Source organism: Mercenaria mercenaria, chromosome 9 (assembly GCF_021730395.1).
Source record: "Mercenaria mercenaria strain notata chromosome 9, MADL_Memer_1, whole genome shotgun sequence".
Classification (NCBI taxonomy): Eukaryota; Metazoa; Mollusca; class Bivalvia; order Venerida; family Veneridae; genus Mercenaria; species Mercenaria mercenaria.
In genome coordinates this window covers 52257000-52282751 of record NC_069369.1, presented here as the reverse complement: position 1 = coordinate 52282751, position 25752 = coordinate 52257000, and the positions used below count along the sequence as shown (strand labels likewise).

At 35.8% G+C, this 25752-nt stretch overlaps 1 protein-coding gene across 1 annotated transcript in view; it reads right to left on the bottom strand.

The window, feature by feature from the left end:
* The window catches only part of LOC123547119 (nuclear hormone receptor HR96-like), a 277908-nt gene that overhangs the window by 197440 nt on the left and 54716 nt on the right, over window positions 1–25752 (bottom strand). Inside the window, exon 2 of the mRNA XM_045333954.2 lies at window positions 8138–8249. The gene's annotated coding sequence lies outside the window, so the exon portion shown is untranslated. The remainder of the gene's footprint in view (window positions 1–8137; window positions 8250–25752) is intronic.

Sequence of the window (25752 nt, the reverse complement as noted above, 5' to 3'; positions counted from 1 at the left end):
AGTATTGAATAAACCAGGATACCAAACTTATACTTACAAAAACCTGTGTTACTGGTCATTTTGAACAACAGTACATTTTCAGATTCAGAAAATTTCCAAAGGCAAGGTGAATGGGTATTCTGAACAGTACATGAAGGTACATTGTCAGATTCAGGGAATTTCCAAAGGCAATGTGAATAGACATTTTGAAGAACAGTACTTGAAGGTACATTGCCAGATTCAGGGAATTTCCAAAGGCAATGTGAATGGCATTTTGAAGAACAGTACTTGAAGGTACATTGTCAGATTCAGGGAATTTCCAAAGGCAATGGGAATGGCATTTTGAAGAACAGTACTTGAAGGTACATTGTCAGATTCAGGGAATTTCCAAAGGCAATGTGAATGGGCATTTTGAAGAACAGTACATGAAGGTACACTGTCAGATTCAGGGAATTTCCAAAGGCAATGTGAATGGGCATTTTGAAGAACAGTACTTGAAGGTACATTGTCAGATTCAGGGAATTTCCAAAGGCAATGTGAATGGGCATTTTGAAGAACAGTACACGAAGGGACATTGTCAGATTCAGTGAATTTCCAAAAGCAATGCGAGGACAGTACATGAAGGTACATTGTCAGATTCAGGGAATTTCCAAAGGCAATGTGAATGGGCATTTTGAAGAACAGTACATGAAAGTACATTGTCAGATTCAGGGAATTTCCAAAGGCAAGGTGAATGGGTATTTTGAGTGAATAACAAACAAGTGTATGCCAAAACTGAATCAGGCTCTCAGAAGATGTTGTTTATCAACTATACAATTATTCCCTCCAAAAAACATTACTATTATGAGCTGAGTTGTAAACAATACACGTGATTTCCATATGCCATGTCTGGGATATATTTCCAGTTTACAAAGCAAACATATTTCCTCTGAAGCTATTACAACATGTCTGCTAATCCAATCAGACAGAATTTTTTTATCCTATTACTGTCAAATCAGAAACATTCACAAGAGATTAAATTTCACAAATTTAGGGTTTTTCAACACTTCATGAAAACTTAGATGTGAATTTATTTTTTTAGGAAAATATTTCAGAATAATAACCACTAATGAACAGTTTATAACTCATATTTTGAAACTGCTTCTAAATGCCAAGTTCTGGTTACATGAAAATAGTTCACATTAAAGCTCCATAAAGTAACAATTACCTTGCTTTATTTTCTAGGAAAAGCAGTAACATGTCAACATTTTCCTTTAAAGTATGGCTATAACTGCAAATTATGTAATCAGTTTCTTTTCATCTCTGTCATTATGAAATAGTAATCTACTTTGAAGAAGGACTTAAATGCTTCATTTCTGAACATCAGATTTCCAAATGGCTGAAATAATTTAAGGACTATTTTCTTCTAAATGAAAGCATTATTTTCTTGATGCTGGTCTTTATATCATTTTAACAGTACTTCGGTTATCTAATTTAGCTAACATTCCCATGAGTCTGAGGCTATTGTAAACTTTCTGACAGAAGTCCGAGGTTGCGAACAAAATGTAACTGAAAACTTTCCCACACAAATCAGAGGTTGTGAACAAAATCTTATTGAAAACATTCCCACAAAAATCAGAGGTCGTGAACAAAATGTAACTGAAAACATTCCCACATAAATCAGAGGTTTTGAACACAATGTAATTGAAAACTTTCCCACAAAAATCAGAGGTTGTGAACAAAATGTAACTGAAAACTTTCCCACATAAATCAGAGGTTTTGAACAAAATGTAATTGAAAACTTTCCCACAAAAATCAGAGGTTGTGATTAAAATGTAATTGAAAACATTCCCACAAAAATCAGAGGTTGTGAACAAAATGTAACTGAAAACTTTCCCACACAAATCAGATGTGTTATGGACAAAATGTAATTGAAAACTTTTCCACACAAATCAGAGGTTGTGAACAAAATGTAATTGAAAATCAGAGGTTGTGAACAAAATGTAATTGAAAACTTTCCCACACAAATCAGATGTGTTATGGACAAAATGTAATTGAAAACTTTTCCACACAAATCAGAGGTTGTGAACAAAATGTAACTGAAAATCAGAGGTTGTGAACAAAATGTAATTGAAAATCAGAGGTTGTGAACAAAATGTAACTGAAAACTTTCCCACACAAATTAGAGGTTGTGAACAAAATGTAATTGAAATCTTTCCAACATAAATCAGAATTGTTATGGACAAAATGTCTTTGAAAACTTTTCCACAAAAATCAGAGGTTTTGAACAAAAATGTAATTGAAACCTTTCCCACACAAATCATAGGTTGTGGACAAAATGTACTTTAAAACTTGTCCACGCAAATCAGAGCTAATGGACAAAATGTAACTGAAAATTTTACCACACACAAATCAGAGATTGTGGACAAAATGTAACTGAATAACTTCAAAGGCTAATCAGAGGACATGGTCAAAATGCAACTGAAAGCTCTCCCACATGAATGAGATTTTGTGGACAAAATGATACTGAAAACTTTTCAATGTGTATCAGAGGCTCTGGACAAAATCACACTAAAACGTCTGACAACTACCTTATAAGTTGTGGTTTTAAAGGCTACTGTTTAGGCTACGGAATCCAGTAAGTGCTATCAGACATTTTCTCCTTTATGTTGCATAAAACTTAATAATTATTTAGACTAGGCATCTTCATATTTCATATTGCCATAATGCTATAAAAATAATGCAAAGTTCAATTTTTTAACATATTTCGCATTTTTATGCAATTTTGACAATTAATGGCACTAAGAGAAATAATAAGAAATATAGAGATTTCACAATGTACAGAAAAAAAATTAAAGGAAAAGGCAATTTTGTTCTAATGTTAATTCCATCTGCTAGGATTTCTTAAATCATTTAAAGAAGTGAATTTTTTTTTTCAAAATTGGCTTAAAAATGAGGAAGTTATGAGCGTTTAAATATTTAATCAAAATGATGGCTATTTTGTTTCCTTGGCAACAAAAAACAAAATGGCGGGTATATTAAATCTCTAGATACAAAAATTTACTTATTTCTGTAAATTAATTTCGCTATTATTTTCAGCTATAATGAAAGGGATTACAATGTTTTACATCTTACACTCAAGAAACATATGAAATTAATCTATCTAAATAAAGAATTCAGCAGTGTGTAAATGACGTAATAAACACACTAAAATGGCTGCCTCCATGATCAGCCATTTTCTAAAATTTCAAACTGCCATACCTTTTCAATAATGGTCCGATTTTAAAACTTCTTTCAGGGTTGTGAAAGAATGGAGGATGGCTTTCATATAAAATTAACTTATTATCAGGCATTCCTTGCCCTTTAACAACCATTTCTCCACATAATTACGTATTACATGTTTACAAGTGATTTCTCATCATTTCTGCACATTTCTATTGGTTTTTGTTGTTGTTTGGGGGTATGCTATCACTAAAAGCATTTATTATAAAAATCTAGTATAAAATTTGTTGCATAAAGCAGGCTGTGTGTAAAGAATGGGCCATACAATGTGGTAAAAATATCATATTCTATTTTTTGCCACAAAGTTTATTATAATATAATATTATTTTCTGACAATATGTAAAGTATTTATACTTAAGTATCATATATCCTGAATTGGACACTAGACTGTCAAACCAACTCCTTTGAAATAATACGATGTCAACTTGAAATTTACACACACCACTGATTTTATATGGACCATCTTGTCATCCTCATTTAGTAAACTTGATATCAGATTGCCCGAAAATTAATTGGGTGTAAGACTGCCACTAATATAAATGTACTGAAACAACCTTTCAAGTATATACATACATATTTTTTTTTTTACCTTTTTCTAAGTTGCTTATTTCAGACTAAAGACGCCATTACACGGGGTTCATTTCAAAATTCCCTAAAACAGAGGAGCTTTCCTGGATGATTTTAATGCATTAATTACAAAAATCTAAAAAATTCTCTTGCATAGTATGAAAACTAAAAGCCAAGAGATAATGTCTTAAGCCGGATTTTACTTTTTATCAACATTTCTTATCACCTTAATAATGTGCATAATCTACATTGGGTCTAAAGCCTTATCAGAGAAAGGGGACAATCCCTGACAACTGCTAACAATGAACTTGATATCTTTTAGCCCCTGCTCTGTCTCACAGAAATTGCAAGAACATTATAATCCCTTAGGAAGGCACTGATAAGTCAAATGGTGATCATAAAGGCATATAAAGAATGAAATGTCATTTTAGGGAGGAGTAGCCAGTCTACTTCATTCCCACAGTGTCTTCTAAACTCATGGCATACACCTCACTGAGTAAGGTTTTCTTTTAGGCCCATTAATGATTCCCCCTTCACCCTCAGTACCTGCAAGATAATATGAGATGAAGATGTGAATATTTTAATAATAATGCAACAGCATGCAAATACAATGCAAAAATGCAAAATACATGATGCAAAGACGCAATACCAATATAATTTTATGACTTTCCCATAATGCTTTTGCACTTTCACATCATACTGTCACCCAAACTGTCTATGGTGAACAAGAGTGCCAGAATGTCACAATATATGCCCGTCACAGCAAATTTCTTAACAATTATTGTAATTCTTTTGTTTTTCTAAGTCCACAAAAAAAAATCCTTACCAGGTAGAGATACCTTAAAATACACCTAAAATTTGAAAGTAACATCTATGTTGTACCACAGAAAAGTGGTCTTGGTTTTTCCCTACAGTCAATTATAAAAAAGTTACAATATAAGTTATTTATAGTTACAACTAAGGAAAGTTCATCTTTAAAAAAAAAAAAAAATAAAATAAAACAAGAGATCACAGAGTGATCTTGGCGCCCACCAATGTCCCATTTTTGAGTGTTCCAAATTTCAAGACTTATTGACTAGCTCAAGGTCAAATTTCATTTCAGTACACAACACTGTGCATGTGGTCCAAATTCGAAGCTGTAGCTTGAGAAATGTGAAAGTAGGTCACAAGGTCAATGTCAAGGTCAAAGTTTGTTTCGGTACAAAATCTTATGCATGTAGTCTAAATTTGAAGCCTGTAGCTACAGAAATGTGAAAGTAGGTCACTAGGTCAATCTAAAGGTCAAGTTCATTTCAGTACACAAAACTATGCAAGTGGTCCAAAATTTGAAGGCTGTAGCTTGATAAAATGTCAAAGTAGGTCACTAGGTCAAAATCAAGGTCAAATTTTATTTCATAATACAAAACTATGCATGTGGTCCAAATTTGAAGCCTGTACCTTCAAAAATGTGGAAGTAGGTCACTAGGTCAATGTAAAGGTCAAAGTTCATTTTGGCACACAAAACTATGCATGTGGTCCAAATTTGAAGGCTATAGCTTGAGAAATGTGAAAGTAGGTCACTAGGTCAAAATCAAGGTTAAATTTTATTTCGGAATACAAAACTATGCATGTGGTCCAAATTTGAAGCCTGTACCTTAAAAATGTGAAAGTAGGTCACTAGGTCAATGTAAAGATCAAAGTTCATTTCAGTACACAAAAATATGCAAGTGGTCCAAATCTGAAGGCTGTAGCTTGAGAAATGTAAAAGTAGGTCACTAGGTCAAAATCAAGATCAAATTTTATTTCGGAATACAAAACTATGCATGTGGTCCAAATTTGAAGCCTGTACCTTCAAAAATGTGAAAGTAGGTCACTAGGTCAATGTGAAGGTCAAAGTTTTTTTTGGTACACAAAACTATGCATGTGGTCCAAATTTGAAGGCTGTAGCTTGAGAAATGTGAAAGTAAGTCACTAGGTCAAAATCAATATCAAATTTCATTTTGAAACACGGAACTACGCATATGGTCCAAATCTGACGCCTGTACCTTCAAAAATGTGAAAGTAGGTCACTAGGTCAAAATCAAGCCCAAAGTAAACATCATACCAGAGTCTAGTTGTTCTTATTTTCCAATCTCTTTTCTAGATTTAAAACTTTAAAAAAACTTTTCTATCTAAATGTAAAGACTTTATATCATTGACTTATAATGTAATATGCCTGAGGCAAATGCAGAAATCTAAAATTTCATAGCAATCTGATAGAGATTTAAACACCTGACAGGTTGCAAAACTTCCTCCTTGCATGTGATTAAGAAGTATTCTATACATTTACTAAAGGTGGTCAATCACATTATCAATTTGTAGCTCTAAACGTATTTTCTTTCTAATTCAGAAAAAACAATTTATTTGGTCTAAGATCTTGACAGTTGATCAAGGAAATTTTGTCTTCATTTGTAGAGTGAGTAGGGATGTTTCTTAGACCTACTGTTCATCATCTTACAGGTGGGTTTCATTTAATTTTATCAGTTTCTGTGATTACCTCCCTTTATGGAAAAAATATTTACAAGAGGGCCATGATTGCTCTGTATGCTTCTACCTGACCTAGAAACTCTAGGTAACCTTGTATCCTTTAGCTACTTTTCAATACAACAAACACTCTGACTGTGCTGAGATTTATTCAAATCCTGCAGCACATTAACCAAGTTTTTATGATCAAGTTCTTGAATGTAGTTAAACAGTTTTAAACTTACCTAACATTGATACAGACAGATAAACTGTCCAAATTTTATAAAATCAGGTATAAAATTTGCAACGAATTGACTGAGTGACATAATTTTTGACCTCGTCCTACTAATTTTCTAACAAACATATATGGAGTTAAGGTAGAAAATGTGGCCTCTACGGTGTGGTTAAGCCTCAAGGCTTTTCAATGGTTTGACCTAGTGACCTAGTTTTTGACCCCAGGTAAACCGGTTTCAAAACTCAACTAGGTTTTATAGAGACAAAAATTCTGACAAATACTTATGATGAAGTAGTAGAAATTGCAGCCATTAATGGAAGTGTTTACAAGGTTTTTCTATGATTTGACCTATTGACTTAGTTTTTGAACTCAGGAAATCCATTTACAAATCTGACCTAGATTTCATAGAGACAAAGAACCTGACAAATTCTATGAAGATTATGTTGAAAATGTGGCCTCTACCTGTTTTTCTGTTGTTTTTTTTCCTATGATTTGGCCTAGTGGGCTACTTTTTGATTTTAGATAGGTAATCAAGTTTTGAATTTCAAACAGATTTCATTGACAAAAATATTCTGACAAAATTTACGATAATCAGGTAGAAGATGTGGCATCTAAAGAGTTACTAAAGTTTTTCTATGATCTGACCTAGTTTTTGACCTTTGGTAACCAATTTTCAAATTTGGCCTACATGTTGATTTCATAAAGACAAACAACTTGACAAACTTTAATGAAGATCAAGCAGAAAATGTGGTGTACAGAAAGTAAACATGGTTTTTGTATAATTTCATCTAGTGGCCTAGTTTTTGATCCCAGATAACAGAGTTTCGATACTGTCCTGTAATTCTGAGACATTTAATGAAAATGTGGCTTCAGAGTATTAACAAAGTTACCCTATTTTACTAGCCTAGTGACCAAGTTTTAGAACCCAGATGAGCCTGGTAAAGAAGCTGTCCAAGATTTTACTGAGGGCAACATTCATACCAAGTTTCACTCAGACTGGGCCAAATTGTGACCTCTAGAGTTTAAGCAGTCAAATTGTAGACAACAGACTACAAAGAAAGACAGACACAGAATGATCTTGAGCACTTTGTACTCAGGTGAGTTAGAAACCTGTAGACTTTATTTCACTTCATATCAAATTGCTTCGCAGAACCATTTTAGAATACTGAGCCTTTTCAATGACCTGCTCTAAAGAACTTAATTTTCACTGTTCATGATCTTTGGAAGTTTTATATCTTCTAGTATTGTAACCTTTTTTTTTTTACAAAAATATTTACAGTATAAAAATACATAAATTTTAGAGACATATTGTAGATAGTGAGCTATCACAATCACTTACATTGTGCACCTTGTGATCAAGTGAGCTAAAAATGTCAACATGTAATTAAAAGCTGAAGACCAAGAGATACTGCTGGACTTCCATTTACAAATTTAAACTTATAATGGCTCATCAATGATCATTCCACCCAAATATTTCATGTGAACAAAACCAGTGTAACAATCTTAAACTGAAATTTAAAAAAAAACTTCTTTTTTCCCCCATCATGTGTTTTTTCTTAAAACAGCTGCCGGCAACATTTTTCTTTCTGACATCTCATTTCCAGACCTACTTACCTTTTTGGAATTCTACAGTATCAGAAATGTTTGGTGGTCCGTGATATAATACTTCGCTGTTACCTTTTCTGTTTCTCTTGTACAAAATACTGGCTAAAACCACAATAAACACCTGAAAAATAAAAAAACCCCTGAAAATCTGAAAAATTAAATCTTAATGTAGTCAGGTATAATCCAATATAATAAGAGAAGTCCTGACAAGCATTAAATATTTTAATGTTTCCTAAAAATTTAATTTTGATAACGGTCCCAACTTCCAGTTTTAATGCAGCTGTATAGACTTGTTAAGTCTTTAAATATATATTAAGAATTTTGCCGGAGGGCCTACATACACCTTGCCTGACATCCCCACTTAAAAAACAATTCCATTAATTTTGTTACATAACTAAATATCTAACTGATCTTATACTGAGGAATTTTAAAACCAAAAATCCTGATGTTCAGTCACTGATTATCAGAAAAAAACAAAAACAAATAGAAATATGAATAAACAAACTAATTAAGACGCATTAGAAATATTCCTTTCTTCAAAACAAACAGAAAACTGTGCCAGATCCCGTATTTTACAACTTGACTGGGAGACAAAAAATATCATAATTTCTCGCAAGCATCTGTATTGCATTATTTTTACGATTAATTTTATTGAAAACTTGCAAGACTATTAGGATGCAAATATGTGTTAATACTCCAGATGATATATAACAGGGCACTAAAAGAGCTGTTAAAATGTTGAAGATAAATTTGCAGAAAATTAGTGATAAAAGCTTTGCATTTCATTACAAAACAAACTTTAAAGGTTCTCAACCCTCCTTCACAGTGTTGCTAGGTGATTTATAACTCATTTGTGTTGTGTTCATGCCACTTTTCAAACAATATTTCACTTATCTAATGGAAGCCAGTTAAAACAAACAGCTCTCTTCAAGGCATTATATATTTTTTCATAGCTTTTATCATTCTGTAGTTAAAATACAGTAAAGTCCTTATCTTGGCATTTATGTTCACAGAGTTAGTGTGGCAACAAAATAACTCCATTTAATCTACAACTGTATGGCATGAATGAATACATGGCATAACTAGAAATTCTGCAGTTTACGCAGTAAAAGACATGTACACTGAAATAGAAATGAAAGCAAGAACTGCTTGTAAAACACATAATTTTAAGCCCTTAAAGGCCTGTCTAAGTTGTTCACATCCCCAGTGAGCTGTGCCCTTGACCTCTGACCCCCCCCACCCCTCACCCAAAAAAAAAGAAAAAAGAAAAATAATACAAGTTACGTACAGGAAACAACAAAGGCCAAACAGTTTCCATTAATTGACTGGAGACTGTGTAAGTCATGGGTAACTGACCTTGTCCTTTGACCTCATAACTGACACTCAGAAAATAAGAGGTCACCTATTATCAAAAAGTAATCATCACCTATTATCCAAAAGCAATCATGATTCTATAAACAGCCATAGAACCAAGAGGACTCTAATTATTAATCAAAAACATTTCCATTCCAAGGCTACTATGACCTTGACCTTTGATTCCCCATTTCACATGTAGATTTTGTAAACCAAGGCATTCATAAGCCACTGGTCAATAAAACAAAAGGCATCATTTACTGACTACTGGTAATCATTTGAGCCGTGCCATGGGAAAACCAACATAGTGGGGATGCGACCAGCATGGATCCAGACCAGCCTGCGCATCCGCGCAGTCTGGTCAGGATCCATGCTGTTCGCTACCTAATTCCAGCAGGCTTTGAAAGCGAACAGCATGGATCCTGACCAGACTGCGCGGATGCGCAGGCTGGTCTGGATCCTTGCTGGTCGCATACCCACTATGTTGGTTTTCTCATGGCACGGCTCATTTGAAGTTTGATATGGGTACATCCAGGCTTTCTTCAGTTACTGATCAGAGGCTAATAAAGAGTGTACCAACCAACATTCTAATATGACAAGCAATGCTTAAATCATCACAACGATATTATAGTGACATCACGTTGACGTGGTATTTATAAGCGCCTGATGTATGCATTGGGAAATAACGCTTTGAAATTTGATCCAAATTTTACTTAACAAGAGGGTCATGATGACCCTGAATCGCTCAACTGAGTAATATGAGCTACATGTTTCAAATGTCAAACTGATAATAAAATATTAAGAAAGTCAGTAGGTCACATTCATGGTCAATGAAATTCAGTTTTACGATTAGTGTGCAAAACTGTGTATGTCATCAAAACTTCAAGGCTGTATCTTAAAAAACAGGAAAGTAAGTCAGTAGGTCAAGGTCACAGTCAAGTGACATAATATTACTTGGGGTCATCAGGTAATTATAATTAAACAGTCTTGGAAATAGGATCAGATGATTGTTTAAGTATTTTTTCCTAAACAACTCACATATAATAACTAAGTGACCCCAGGGCAGGGCCTCTTTTAACCCCAGGGGCATAATTTGAACAAATTTGGTAGAGGACTACTAGACAATGCATCATACCAAATATTAAAAGCCTAGGTCGTATGGTTTCACACAAGATTTTTAAAGTTTATTCCTATGTAAGTCTATATAAAGCTTGGGACCCCCAGGGCAGGGCCTCTTTTTACCCCAGGGGTACAATTTGAACAATTTTGGTTGAAGACCATAATTTAAGACAATGCTACAAACCAAATATCAAAGGTCTAAGTGTTGTGATTTCAGAGAAGAAGATTTTTAAACTTTTTTTTCCTATATAAGTCTATGTAAAACTTGGGACCCCCGGGGCAGGGCCATATTTGATCCTAGGGGGATACTTTGAACAATCTTGGTAGAGGACCACTAGATGATGCTACATACCAAATATCAAAGCCCTAGGCCGTGTGGTTTTGTACAAGAAGATTTTTGAAGTTTTCCCTATATAAGTCTATATAAACCATGTGACCCCCGGGGCGGGGCCATATTTGACCCTAGGGGGATAATTTGAACAATTTTGGTAGAGGACCACTAGATGATGCTACACACCAGATATCAAATCCCTAGGCCCTGTGGTTTTGGACAAGAAGATTTTTAAAGTTTTTCCTTTCGGTTGCCATGGCAACCAGAGTTCTGCATGGAATTCAATTCTTTGAACAATTTTGAAAGGGGGCCACCCAAGGATCATTCCTGTTAAGTTTGGTGTAATTCTGCCCAGTGGTTTTCAAGAAGAAGATTTCTTTACAAATTGTTGACAGACGCACAACGCACGCCACACGATGGACGACTGACATTGAGCGGTCACAAAAGCTCACCAAGAGCCTTTGGCTCAGGTGAGCTAAAAACATAACAAGAGCTCGTCGAACACGAAATGCCCCCCTTGATGCATTTAGTAATTGCACAAGGAATAGAAATTATATGCTCACTGTAAACAAAAGTTCTACCATTCTGGTTTAATCTGACCTTGACCTTTAACCTATTAACCTAACAAGAGATTACAAAGTGATCTTGGTGCCATCCACTGAGCCATTTTTGAATGTTCCAAATTTCAAGACTAGCTCAAGGTCAAAATCAAGGTCAAATTTCATTTCGGTACAAAATAATGTGTAAGTGGTCCAAATTTGAAAGCTGTGGCTTGAGAAATGTGAAAGTAGGTCACTAGATCAATATCAAGGTCAAAGTTCATTTCGGTAGACAGAAATATGCATGCGCTTCAAATTTGGAGGCTGTAGCTCGAGAAATGTTAAAGTAGGTACTAGGTAAAAATCAATGTCAAATTTCAATTCAGAACACAACAAGGAGCTGCGTTCAATAAACGCTTGATGCCCCCGGTGGCATCCTTGTCGATACAAAGCAACCTAAGTCCAAAATGAGGTCAAGGCAAACTGAGGTCAGGTGATGTTTGAAGATGAGGAATGGTCACAGGTTACATCTGTATTAGTATCAATTCATTCTTGTAAGCGGTATTGATGCTAGACGAAACAGTCCCATTTGGTTAACCAAGAGACGGCCCACATAAAGCAACCTAAGTCCAAAATGAGGTCAAGGTCAAACTCAGGTCAGGTGATGTCTGAAGATGGGGAATGGTCACAAGTTACATCTGCATTAGTATCAAGTCATTCTAGTAAGGGGTATTGATGCTAGACGAAATGGTCCCATTTGGTTAACCAAGAGATGGCCCATATAAAGCAACCTAAGTCCAAAATGAGGTCAAGGTCAAGGTCAAACTGTGGTCAGGTGATGTCTGAAGATGGGGAATGGTCACAGGTTACATCTGCATTAGTATCAAGTCATTCTAGTAAGGGGTATTGATGCTAGACGAAATGGTCCCATTTGGTTAACCTCGTACGGATAGACAGGACGATCACTATATGCCTCCCGCATCAGTAGATGCCGGGGGCATAAAAATATGCATGTGGTCCAAATCTGAAGTCTGTACAATCAGAAATGTGAAAGTAGGTCACTAGGTCAATCTCAAGATCAAAGTTCATTTCGGTACACAATCCTATGCATGTGGTCCAAATTTGAAGCCTGCACCTTCAAATATGTGAAAGTAGGTCACTTGGTCAATGTTAAGGTCAAAATATTTTCGGTACACAAAACTAAGCATGTGGTCCAAATTTGAAGGCTGTAGCTTGAGAAATGTGAAAGCAGGTCACTAGGTCAAAGTCAAGATCAAATTTCATTTTGGAACACAAAACTATGCATGTGGTCTAATTTTGAAGCCTGTACCTTCAAAAATGTGAAAGTAGGTCACTAGGTCAATGTCAAGGTCAAAATTTTTTTCGGTGCACAAAACTATGCATGGTGGTCCAAATTTGAAGGCTGTAGCTACAGAAATGTGAAAGTAGGTCACTAGGTCAAAATCAAGGTCAACTCATGTCAAGGTTCATCTTGCCACTCAAAACCATACATGTGGTCAAAATTTAAATGTTGTAGGTTATTGACAAGAAGATTTTAAAAGCTTTTCCCTATAAAAGTCTATATGAACCATGTGACCCCCAGGGCGGGGCCATATTTGACCCTAGGGGGATAATTTGAACAAACTCAGCAGAGAATCACTAGATGAAGCTACATTACAAATATCAAAGCCCTAGTCTTTGTGGTTTGGACAAGAAGATTTTCAAAGTTTTTCCTTATACAAGTCTATGTAAACCATGTGACCCCGGGGCGGGGCCATATCTGACCCTAGGGGGATAATTTGAACAATCTTAGCAGAAGACCCCTAGATGTCACATACAAAATATCAAAGTCCTAGGCCCTGTGGTTTTGAGCAAGAGGTTTTTCAAAGTTTTTCCCTATATAAGTCTGTGTAAACCATGTGACCCCCGGGGCGGGGCCATATTAGACCCCAGGGAAAAAATTTGAATCATCTTGGCAGAGGACCAATAGATGATGCTTCATACCAAATATCAAAGCCCTAGGCTCTGTGGTTTTGGACAAGAAGATCAGAAACCGTTTAACTGTTCCTGGCCAATGTGACCTTGACCTTTGACCTAATGACTTCATCTGGAAACCGTTTAACTGTTCAGGGTCACTGTGACCTTGACCTTTAACATACTGACCTCAAAATCAATAGGGGTCATCTGCTGGTCATGACCAACCTCCCTATCTACTTTCATGATCCTAGGCCCAAGTGTTCTTGAGTTATCATCCGGAAACCGTTCTACTATTCAGGGTCACTGTGACCTTGACCTTTGACATACAGATGTCAAAATCAATAGGGGTCATCTGTTGGTGATGACCAACCTCCCAATCAACTTTCATGATCCTAGGCCCAAGCGTTCTTGAGTTATCTTCCGGAAACGGATTGGTCTACATTCCGACCGACCGACCGACCATCTGCAAACTTCTTCGAAGGGGGGCATAATTAAAACCAAATGTCACATAGCACAACAGTTTAAAAATTCCGTCTTGATTAATTTACACACACAATGAATTAGTCATTTGCTGTGCAGAATAGTTTGTCATCATTTGCGCTCTAATGGAACTTATAATTCTGCAAGACATATTACCATGACCAGTCCTGGCGTGCATAAACAATGTACAGTTTAGCGCCATATGTGCGCCAAAAAAAACAGATCATATTTGATCTAAATTTCATGATAAAAAATCTCATATTAAAATTGAAATAATTTATAGCAAAACAGTGTTTAAACATTATTTATACACTCCGGCTGTAAAACGTCGTATGAAATAATTTCACCCAACATATATCTACCCATTGTGTATAAATGTATTAAAGGCGCATGTTAGCAGTCTCTGTATATGAGATGGGCAAAATTTTTCCCAACAATAGAATTTCTTCAAACTATATATATATTCAAAAGTTGCCCATACAATTATAAACATAAACCACAAAATTGTGTTTCAAATAAAGTACATAGAAGTAGTATGTAAGAAAAACATAATGAGTGAGTAAATATCTCTTATACAATGCTCAGTGTTTACATTAGCCCTAATCAACAAGTATAAATCCCACACGATAACTCGAACAATAGCATGTTTGATAATTATGATTTTTCTTCATTAAAACGTTTCAATACAGAAAATATTTTTGTATAACATTACAGTATACAATTAACTTCTATCATGGACAACCTTTTTGAGTTCAACAATGCATGAGAACTGTGCAATCAAACAATAATATAAACATCTTGTCATTTAAATTATCGTGCGTGAGTAGTAACACATAACTTGAAAATGGTTTTGACTTGTTTATTCTAAGCATATTTATTCTTAATGTTACAAATTAAGAGTTTATACTTTTTCCAACATTTTCTGGATGTTTTACATGTATTTGGTCTTAAATTAGCACTTGTAAGTCTTTCTTTGACATTGTTTTTCCATTCTGAATGTTTGTATTTGGTCTTAAAAGTCAATGAGTCTGCACTTTTAAGTCTTTCTAAAATAACTGAAAACTTTCCACAAACTTGGGTCACAAAAGTATGTGATGGAGAAAGAGTCACAATTTTTGCAAAGAAATATTTCTGCTTTGTAAAACTAATATCTACTATCATTCATATTTTTACTTAATGGAAGTTCACAGAAATTTCAGGCTGACAGGGAACATTAACTGGAGGGCAAATACAGGTAGTCTGACAATGTTTGTTTGTTTGTTTGTTTTGTGTTTAACGCCATTTTTCAACAGTATTTCAGTCATGCAATGGCGGGCAGTTAACCTAACCAGTGTTCCTGGATTCTGTACCAGTACAAACCTGTTCTTCGCCAGTAACTGCCAACTTCTCCACATGAATTATCAGAGGTGGAGGATGAATGATGTCAGATACATTGTCTTTTATCAAATCGTCAGAGAACATATGCCCCGCCCGGGGATCGAACTCGCGACCCCGCGATCCATAGACTAACGCTCTCCCTACTGAGCTAAGTGGGTGGGCTATAGTCTGGCAATATACACCAAAATTTAAAGGGATATACTGTCTATGAATTTATGCCTAGACGTAGCACTATTCAACTTTGCTGTTTCAATCATTGAACTTGAAAGTTCTCCCTGGGATCATCCTCCCAAGTTTGAGTCACAATTTGACCTTAAGATTACAACAGATAAACTCAGAGATATAGCAATATTTTCCGAGAGTTAGAAATTGGTACATGGTCCTCAACCTTTAATGAAAGAATACGGTTACTAGTTATCTGTAATGAGCTTGCATTTAGCAGGTGATTATGAGGCTTTCTGGCATCAATTTTATGATCCAATTTTTTGTCCTAATTTACAACTGATTCCAAAATAACTTTCATTATGTGATGGCGCTACATTCAGTATTACGACTCCTCTGTTCTGCCTTACCATGCACCTCCTGAAGAATGCTAGTATACTCACAGTCCACAGAAACAATAGGTAAAGGTTCTATTTTGAGCTCTGCTGCTACATAAAGATGTCAAAACAACTGAGACACTGTCGAGAAAAGACACCAGTTCTACAGTTCTATTTTTAGCTCCTTCGCTCCTTAGGTGTTCAAATAAAGCTATGAAACCAATGGCAAATGTTTGGCAGACACTGAAGATAAAGACTTGATTATACGTGCAGATTAACCAGAACCTACGACTCCGGTCAGCTAAAAACATAACAACTTTCTATTTAGTCTAGATTTCAGCAGAACACCACTTGCTTTAGCATCAACAGCTACAGAATTCAGGGTTGCTCAAGTAATTAATGCTTAGCTTGCTGGCGGCAAGTGATTTTGCCTTTGCGACCAGTGCAGATCAAGATCAGGCTGATCATGGTCTGCATTGTTCACTATTCAGTCAGTAAATTTTCAGTGAACACCCCTTGGAATAATGAATGGTATTGCCCAAACTGAATGATGGACCAATCCATTTTAGAAGTTTAGCAGGCTAAGGGTTAATGTGGTCATAATGTTTGGATCGCTGGAAACCCCAGATAATTTAGCCTAACCTTGAGCTATCTGACCATTTTACTTCACAGGCATATAAATTGTGCGATATTTAAATATGGACATAAATTATTCATAACCACTGGGTTAACAAGAGCTGTCCGTAAGACAGCCAAGCTCGACTATTCGAAATATTGTCCCAGAAGCAGGAAAATATTACCCAAAAAGGTTAAATATCAAAAGAGTTTTAAGTTCAAAAGGGGGAATAATTTGACCAAAATGCATATCAGTTATGGGACTTGCTGCTATCAACTAGTTTTATAACCCCGAAGGCACATGTGAAGTTTCAATTCAATATCTGCATTAGTTTTGGAGATAGAAACTTGCATGTAAAACTTTAACCAGAATTTTCAAAGTCTAAAAGGGGGCATAATTTGCCCAAAATACATGCCAGAGTTATGGGACTTGATCCAGTGAGGTTAGTAATTGATCTAGAAAAAGAAAAAATAAGTTTCAAATCTATATGCCTTTTAGTAATAGCTGTATGTACTTGCAAGCAAAACTTTAACCAGAATTTGCTAAGTCCAAAAGGGGACATAATTTGGCCAAAATGAAGGTCAGAGTTATGGGACTTGCTGCTATCAACTAGTTTTATAACCCCGAAGACACATGTGAAGTTTCAAATCAATATCTGCATTAGTTTTGGAGATAGTAACTTGCATGTAAAACTTTAACCAAAATTTTCTAAGTCTAAAAGGGGGCATAATTTGCTCAAAAAACATGTCAGAGTTATGGGACTTGACCCAATGAGGTTGGTAATTGATCTAGAAAAAGAAAAAATAAGTTTCAAATCTATATGCCTTTTAGAAATAGCTGTATGTACTTGCACGCAAAACTTTAACCAGAATTTTCTAAGTCCAAAAGGGGGCATAATTTGGCCAAAATGAAGGTCAGAGTTATGGGACTTGCTGCTATCAACTAGATATATAACCCCGAAGACACATGTGAAGTTTCAAATCAATATCTGCATTAGTTTTGGAGATAGTAACTTACATGTAAAACTTTAACCAGAATTTTCTAAGTCTAAAAGGGGGCATAATTTGCCCAAAATACATGTCAGAGTTATGGGTCTTGACCCAGTGAGGTTGGTAATTGATCTAGAAAAAGAAAAAATAAGTTTCAAATCTATATTCCTTTTAGAAATAGCTGTATGTACTTGCACACAAAACTTTAACCAGAATTTTCTAAGTCCAAAAAGGGGCATAATTTGGCCAAAATGAAAGTCAGAGTTATGGGACTTGCTGCTATCAACTAGTTTTATAACCCCGAAGACACACGTGAAGTTTCAAATCAATATCTGCATTAGTTTTGGAGATAGTAACTTGCATGTAAAACTTTAACCAAAATTTTCTAAGTCCAAAAGGGGGCATAATTTGCTCAAAATACATGTCAGAGTTATGGGACTTGACCCAGAGAGGTTGGTAATTGACCTAGGAAAAGAAAAAATAAGTTTCAAAGCTATATGCCTTTAATTGATGGCTGTATGTACTTGCATGCAAAAACTTAACCAAGGTGTGACGCCGACGCCGACGCCGACGCCAGGGTGAGTAGAATAGCTAGACTATTCTTCGAATAGTCGAGCTAAAAAAGAAAAATAATATTTTCATTTCTTGCTGAATAAACCTGTAATGCATCATAAATCATGAGTGAAAATTACGTCCACTACTGCATTAGAGCCATTTCAGTAAACTAACATTACATCACCGCTCTTATAAATTATTTGTACAATAATCCAGCATGCCAAATGCTATTCATTAAATAATAGCAAAGGTGACAATTATTAGTTGTATTCTATCATAATCATTATTTGCCTCTTAATTGGCACAAATCTATCAAGGCAAGCAATTATATTATGTAACTTGCATAAATCAAGTGTTTTTTTATTTTAACATCTGTGGTAAAAGTCTACTTTAAAAGCTTTCAGTCATATTTTTTTTTTACTTTGTTGGGGCAATTTAGGAAGCCGGGCATCTGGAAAGAACCAACGACCTAGCTTAGTCTAGGTAGTTTGATGGCAACCAAATTTCTGGGGACATTATTTTCAGTTTATTGTCTTTCTGGAACTACTAAGGATCACTCAATATCGCCATCCAAGATTTTTCAGACTGTACTTTTGATATATGGGTTTATTAAAATACTGATATATAAAAGTAAGGAAAAACAAGAGGGCCATAAAGGCCCTGTATCGCTCACCTGACCTATTGACCTAAAGATCATCAAGATTAACATTCTGACCAAGTTTCATTAAGATATAGTCATAAATGTGGCCTCTAGAGTGTTAACAAGCTTTTCCTTTGATTTTACCTAGTTACCTAGTTTTTGACCCCACATGACCCAGATTCGAACTTGACCTAAAGATCAACAAGATTAACATTCTGACTAAGTTTCATGAAGATATAGTCATAAATGTGGCCTCTAAAGTGTTAACAAGCTTTTCCTTTGATTTCACCTAGTGACCTAGTTTTTGACCCCACCTGACCCAGATTTGAATGTGACATATAGATCATCAAGTTTAACATTCTGACCAAGTTTCATTAAGATATAATCATAAATGTGGTCTCTACAGTGTTAACTAGCTTTTCCTTTGACAGGGTTCCCACAAAGCAGAGAATATAAAATTCCCTGACTTTTCACTGACTTTTCCCTGACCAAAGTCCAATTTTCCCTGACCAAAACGCTCCATGTTCACAGAAGTTTACCTGGGCATAGATTTATAAATATTGACCTCAATCCTCCGTATCAGCTAAATTTCATCACCTTTCTTGTTATAGTGATAACGATGGCGTAAATAAAGTTTGTTTCAGTTAAACAAACCCTGTATTATTTTAGTGAGATGTAACAGACAATAAGAAAGGTCCACACTATTCACTGAAAGACTACCTATGACTATGTTTGGGTTTTAATATGATTAACAAAAGCACCGTCTTTCGGGTGCAGACACTCATCTGATTTTTTTGTCTCTGTACGTATATTAGAAATATTGTCCTACCCATGACTTTCTGAGTCCAAAAGGGGCCATAATTCTTTCAAACAGCAATGTAGAGTTATGGTACTTGCTGTGCGAGTCAGCTTTTAATGGCGAATAGAAGGGATATAAGCTTGCTTTACGAAATAATGTTCTACAGTCTTAATTTTTCTTTTAAAATTCTACACTAGTTTTGTTAAACAGACTTAATGATAGATAGACTATAATTTTTGGATATGAAATACAGAATAATTTTACAGTGCTGACTAAAATATTTCCAAAGTGCTAGATTTAAACTAAAATTTAAGAAACTGCCATAGCCTATTATTACATTCTTTCTGCTTTTTACAAATTGATTCCTAAACCCTTGAGCACTAATTCCAAATTTCCCTGACTTTTCCCTCACTTTTGCCCAATTTCCAAATTTCCCTGACCAATTACAAAATTCCCTGACTTTTCCCTGACCTTGAAAATTTTTTGTTTTTCCCTGACTTTTCCCTGACCGTGGGAACCCTGTTTGATTTGACCTGGTAACCTAGTTTTTGACCCCACATGTCCTGGATTAGAACTTGACCTAAAAATGATTAACGTTCACATTCTGACTAAGTTTCATTAAGATATAGTCATGGCCTCTATGGTTTTAACAAGCTTTCCCTTTGATTTGACTTGGTGACCTAGTTTTTGACCCCACCTGGCCCAGATTTGATCTTGACCTAAAGATCATCAAGATTAACATTCTGACCAAGTTTCATTAAGATATGATCATAATTGTGGCCTCTAGAGTGTTAACAAGCTTTTCCTTTGATTTGAACTGGTGACCTAGTTTTTGACCCCACATGACCCAGATTCGAACTTGACCTAAAGATGATCAATGTTCACATTCTGACTAAGTTTCATGAAGATACAGTGATAAATGTGGCCTCTATGGTGTTAACAAGCTTTTCCTTTGATTTGACCTGGTGACCTAATTCTTGACCACACCTGACCCAGATTCAAACTGGATCTTGAGATCATCAAGACTAACATTCTGACCAAGTTTCATGAGGATCTTGAGATCATCAAGACTAACATTCTGACCAAGTTTCATGAAGATATAGTCAAAAATGTGGCCTCTACAGTGTTAAGAAGCTTTTCCTTTGATTTGACCTAGTGACCTAGTTTTTGACCCCAGATGACCCAATATCAAACTCATCCAAGATTTTATTGAGGGTAACATTCTGACCAAGTTTCATTAAGATTAGGCCAAAATTGTGATCTCTAGAGTGTTAACAACCTTTTCCTTTGATTTGACCTGGTGACCTAGTTTTTGACCCCAGATAACCCAATATCGAATCGTCCAAGATTTTATTGAGGATAACATTCTGACCAAGTTTCATTAAGATTGGGCAAAAATTGTGACCTCTAGAGTGTTAACAAGCTTTCCTTTGATTTGACCTAATGACCTAGTTTTTGACCCCAGATGACCCAATATCGAATTCATCCAAGATTTTATTGAGGGTAACATTCTGACCAAGTTTCATTAAGACTGGGCCAAAATTGTGACCTCTAGAGTGTTAACAAGCTTTTCCTTTGATTTGACCTGGTGATCTAATTCTTGACCCCAGATGACCCAATATCAAAACTCGTCCAAGATTTTATTGAGAGTAACATTCTGAACAAGTTTCATTAAGATTGGGCCAAAATTGTGACCTCTAGAGTGTTAACAGTCAAATTGTTGACGACGATGGATGACGGATAAAGGGCGATCACAAAAGCTCACCTTTGTGCACTTCATGCTCAGGTGAGCTAATAAAAAGGTTATTCAAATGTAGATGAGACAATTTAGACTGACTTACAATTGTTAGTGTTCTTTTTCAATCGAAACTCAGTTCATCAAAGCTAATCCTGCAAAGTTTGGAAATTTTATAGTAATATTATTCAGGGTGACTAACTCAGATGACTTTTCGATATTGTACACACAGGAAAACCGCTTACTTGGATTTAACACTTTTGTTTCCAATTTCCTTACTACTTGATAGATTTTAATAAGATAACAAGTGTTGAAGACAGAAAAACCAGTGCTTTCCTCTGCACAAAATGTCTGCCAGACTGAATCAATACTGTCTTCAAACACTTTGCCCAAATTCCAGTGTGTACGTTACCTACACATTTGGTCCATGAAAAAACATTTGGGCAAGGTGATTCGAGAAATTTCAGTATCAAGAATTTCTGTTGGATGCTTAAAATTGTGGCAAGGAAAGCACCCAGTTTCGTGTTTTTGAGGCTTCTTATTTTATTGAAATCTGTTAAAGTCACTTGCTGCAGTTTCTTGTATGAGAGATGGTGCAATAATAGAACAAGAGCTGTCCATAAGACAGCCAAGCTCGACTATTCGAAATATTGTCCCAGAAGCAGGAAAATATTACCCAAAAAGGTAAAATATCAAAAGAATTTTAAGTTCAAAACGAGGCATAATTTGACCAAAATGCATATCAGTTATGGGACTTGCTGCTATCAACTAGTTTTATAACCCCAAAGGCACATGTGAAGTTTCAATTCAATATCTGCATTAGTTTTGGAGATAGAAACTCGCATGTAAAACTTTAACCAGAATTTTCAAAGTCCAAAAGGGGGCATAATTTGCCCAAAATACATGCCAGAGTTATGGGACTTGACCCAGTGAGGTTGGTTATTGATCTAGAAAAAAAAAAAGTTTCAAATCTATATGCCTTTTTGTAATTGCTGTATGTACTTGCACGCAAAACTTTAACCAGGATTTTCTAAGTCCAAAAAGGGGAATAATTTGCTCAAAATACATGTAAGAGTTATGGGACTTGATCCAGTGAGGTTAGTAATTGATCTAGAAAAAGAAAAAATAAGTTTCAAATCTATATGCCTTTTAGTAATAGCTGTATGTACTTGCACGCAAAACCTTAACCAGAATTTGCTAAGTCCAAAAGGGGGCATAATTTGGCCAAAATGAAGGTCAGAGTTATTGGACTTGCTGCTATCAACTAGTTTTATAACCCCGAAGACACAAGTGAAGTTTCAAATCAATATCTGCGTTAGTTTTGGAGATAGTAACTTGCATGTAAAACTTTAACCAAAATTTTCTAAGTCCAAAAGGGGGCATAATTTGCTCAAAATACATGTCAGAGTTATGGGACTTGACCCAGTGAGGTTGGTAATTGATCTAGAAAAAGAAAAAATAAGTTTCAAATCTATATGCCTTTTAGAAATAGCTGTATGTACTTGCACGCAAAACTTTAACCAGAATTTTCTAAGTCCAAAAGGGGGCATAATTTGGCCAAAATGAAGGTCAGAGTTATGGGACTTGTTGCTATCAACTAGTTTCATAACCCCCAAGACACATGTGAAGTTTCAAATCAATATCTGCATTAGTTTTGGAGATAGTAACTTGCATGTAAAACTTTAACCAAAATTTTCTAAGTCCAAAAGGGGGCATAATTTGCTCAAAATACATGTCAGAGTTATGGGACTTGACCCAGAGAGGTTGGTAATTGACCTAGAAAAAGAAAAAATAAGTTTCAAAGCTATATGCTTTTAATTGATGGCTGTATGTACTTGCATGCAAAAACTTAACCAAGGTGTGACGCCGACGTCGACGCCAGGGTGAGTAGAATAGCTAGACTATTCTTTGAATAGTCGAGCTAAAAATGCAAAAACACTCATAGGTCACCATGCTTGTTTAGGACTTATCTGCCCTTAAAACTGGATTTTTCTTCAAATTTTTATATTCAAGGACAGATAAATCCTGTACAAGCATGGTGACCTTCGAATTTTTTTTCATAATTCTGTTTCTAACATGACAATGTGTTCATATACAAAGTTTGAACAAATTCTATTGCGAAATTTTTTACCCAAAACTGCCACATGCGTCCTTAAGTAGTAAGGAAAATATAAGCAAAAATGTTAAAGTAATGTGGGTTGGCCACCCTGTTATTGCAGGGATCATCCTACAAGGCGATTTGAGTGATATCGTCGCTGTAAAGTCGGCGACTTCACCTAATTATCGCCTCCAGGCGAAATCCGAATCGCCGAGTTTTTCTGAGTGTTGTAATCTGTTTACTTAAAGTTGTAAAAATAATATTGTAAGCCGCCGCCATTTTGAAAATGTTCAGGCGGCGTGTAAAAAGCCGATAAACTTAATGAGTGCATGATATCTTATGCATCAATAGTATATTATTTATTGATTTTATTAAAAATTACTTCAAACTAGAGCTATCACTAAAGGTGATGAATGTACCCCCCACATGCACTGACACAGTACATTGCAATTTGACGCACACAAGATTGCATAATTATGTGGACTTATGTATATAGAATGTATGTATACAGTATAGTAACAAAAAACAAAGTCCCATAACTATGCAGAATATTTATCTAAAAGAATGTAACATGCACCATGCACAACTAGGGTTGGTACTGATCAGTTGTGTGAAGTTTCATTAAATTGTGTGTAAGGGTTTGGTAGATTAGACACGCACAAGATTGCATATGCAGACTGTATGTATATAGTACGTTAACAAGAAACAAAGTCCCATAACTCTGCAATTTTTGTCGCTGAAAGAACCTAACATGCCCCATGCACAACTACTGTTGTCACTGATCACTTGTGTGAAGTTTCATTAAATTGTGTCAAGGGGATGAGGAGAGATGGTGCGCACAAGGTTGTGACTATGTATATAGTATAGTAACAAAAAAACAAAGTCCCATAACTCTGCAAATTTTTTTTCTGAAAGAACCTTACATGCCCCATGCACAACTACTGTTGTTACTGATCACTTGTGTGAAGTTTCATTAAATTGTGTCAAGGGGATGAGGAGAGATGGTGCGCACAAAATTGTGTCTATGTATATATAGTATAGTAACAAAAAAACAAAGTCCCATAACTCTGCAATTTTTTTTTCTAAAAGAACCTAACATGCCCGATGCACAACTACTGTTGGTACTGATCACTTGTGTGAAGTTTCATTAAATTGTGTTAAGGGGATGAGGAGAGATGGTGCGCACAAGATCGTGTCTATGTATATAGTATAGTAACAAATAAACAAAGTCCCATAACTCCGCAAATTTTTTTTCTAAAAGAATCTAACATGCCCCATGCACAACTACTGTTGGTACTGATCACTTGTGTGAAGTTTCATTAAATTCTGTCAAGGGGATAAGGAGAGATGGTGCGCACAAGATTGCGTCTACGGACAGACGGACAGACAGACAGACAGACAGACAGACAACCTGAAACCAGTATACCCCCCCTTACAACTTTGTTGTCAGGGGGGTACAAAAATATTTCAATTTCTATAAATGAATTGCCTGGGCGCTGTGGATAAAAAAATACGATTCTTCGGACGTCTGAACTGCTGTACAAAATCATTGTAAAAAGATCGCCAATATCTGCGAGTTTGGTACTATTTTCGAAAAGATTTTGTTTGTTTGTTTGTTTGTTTTGGGTTTAACGCTGTTTTTCAACAGTATTTCAGTCATGTAACGGCAGGCAGTTAACATAACCAGTGTTCCTGGATTCTGTACCAGTACAAACCTGTTCTCCGCAAGTAACTGCCAACTTCCCCACATGAATCAGAGGTGGAGGATTAATGATTTCAGACACAATGTCATTTATCAAATAGTCATGGAGAACATATACGCCCCGCCCGAGGATCGAACTTACGACCCCGCGATCCGTAGACCAATGCTCTTACCTAGTGAGCTAAGCGTGCGGGCACTTCGAAAAGATTAATAAATATATCAATTAAATGTTTGCTTGTTTGTTTGTTTTGGGTTTAACGCCGTTTTTCAACAGTATTTCAGTCATATAACGGCGGGCAGTTAACCTAACCAGTGTTCCTGGATTCTGTACCAGTACAAACCTATTCTCCGCAAGTAACTGCCAACTTCCCCACATGAATCAGAGGTGGAGGACTAATGATTTCAGACACAATGTCGTTTATCAAATAGTCACAGAGAACATACGCCCCGCCCGAGGATCGAACTCACGACCCCGCGATCCGTAGACCGACGCTCTACCTACTGAGCTAAGCGGGCGGGCCATCAATTAAATGTATAAATCTGAACAATTTGATGCAAGAATTGGGCATTAGGCCTAAAAGAAAATATGTTTGTTTCCTGTAACATGCTGAAAAAAATGGGGGTCGGTAGGTAGGAATTTTTTTTTTTTTTTTTAGTAGGTGTCAGAACATTTCAGTGTTTAGTAACCTTATTATCACCAATTAACTGCCTAATCAGGCCTCGACCTTAACTTTTTTCAGCAGTTGCCAGCAGGTTCACCAACTGCTAAAATCTA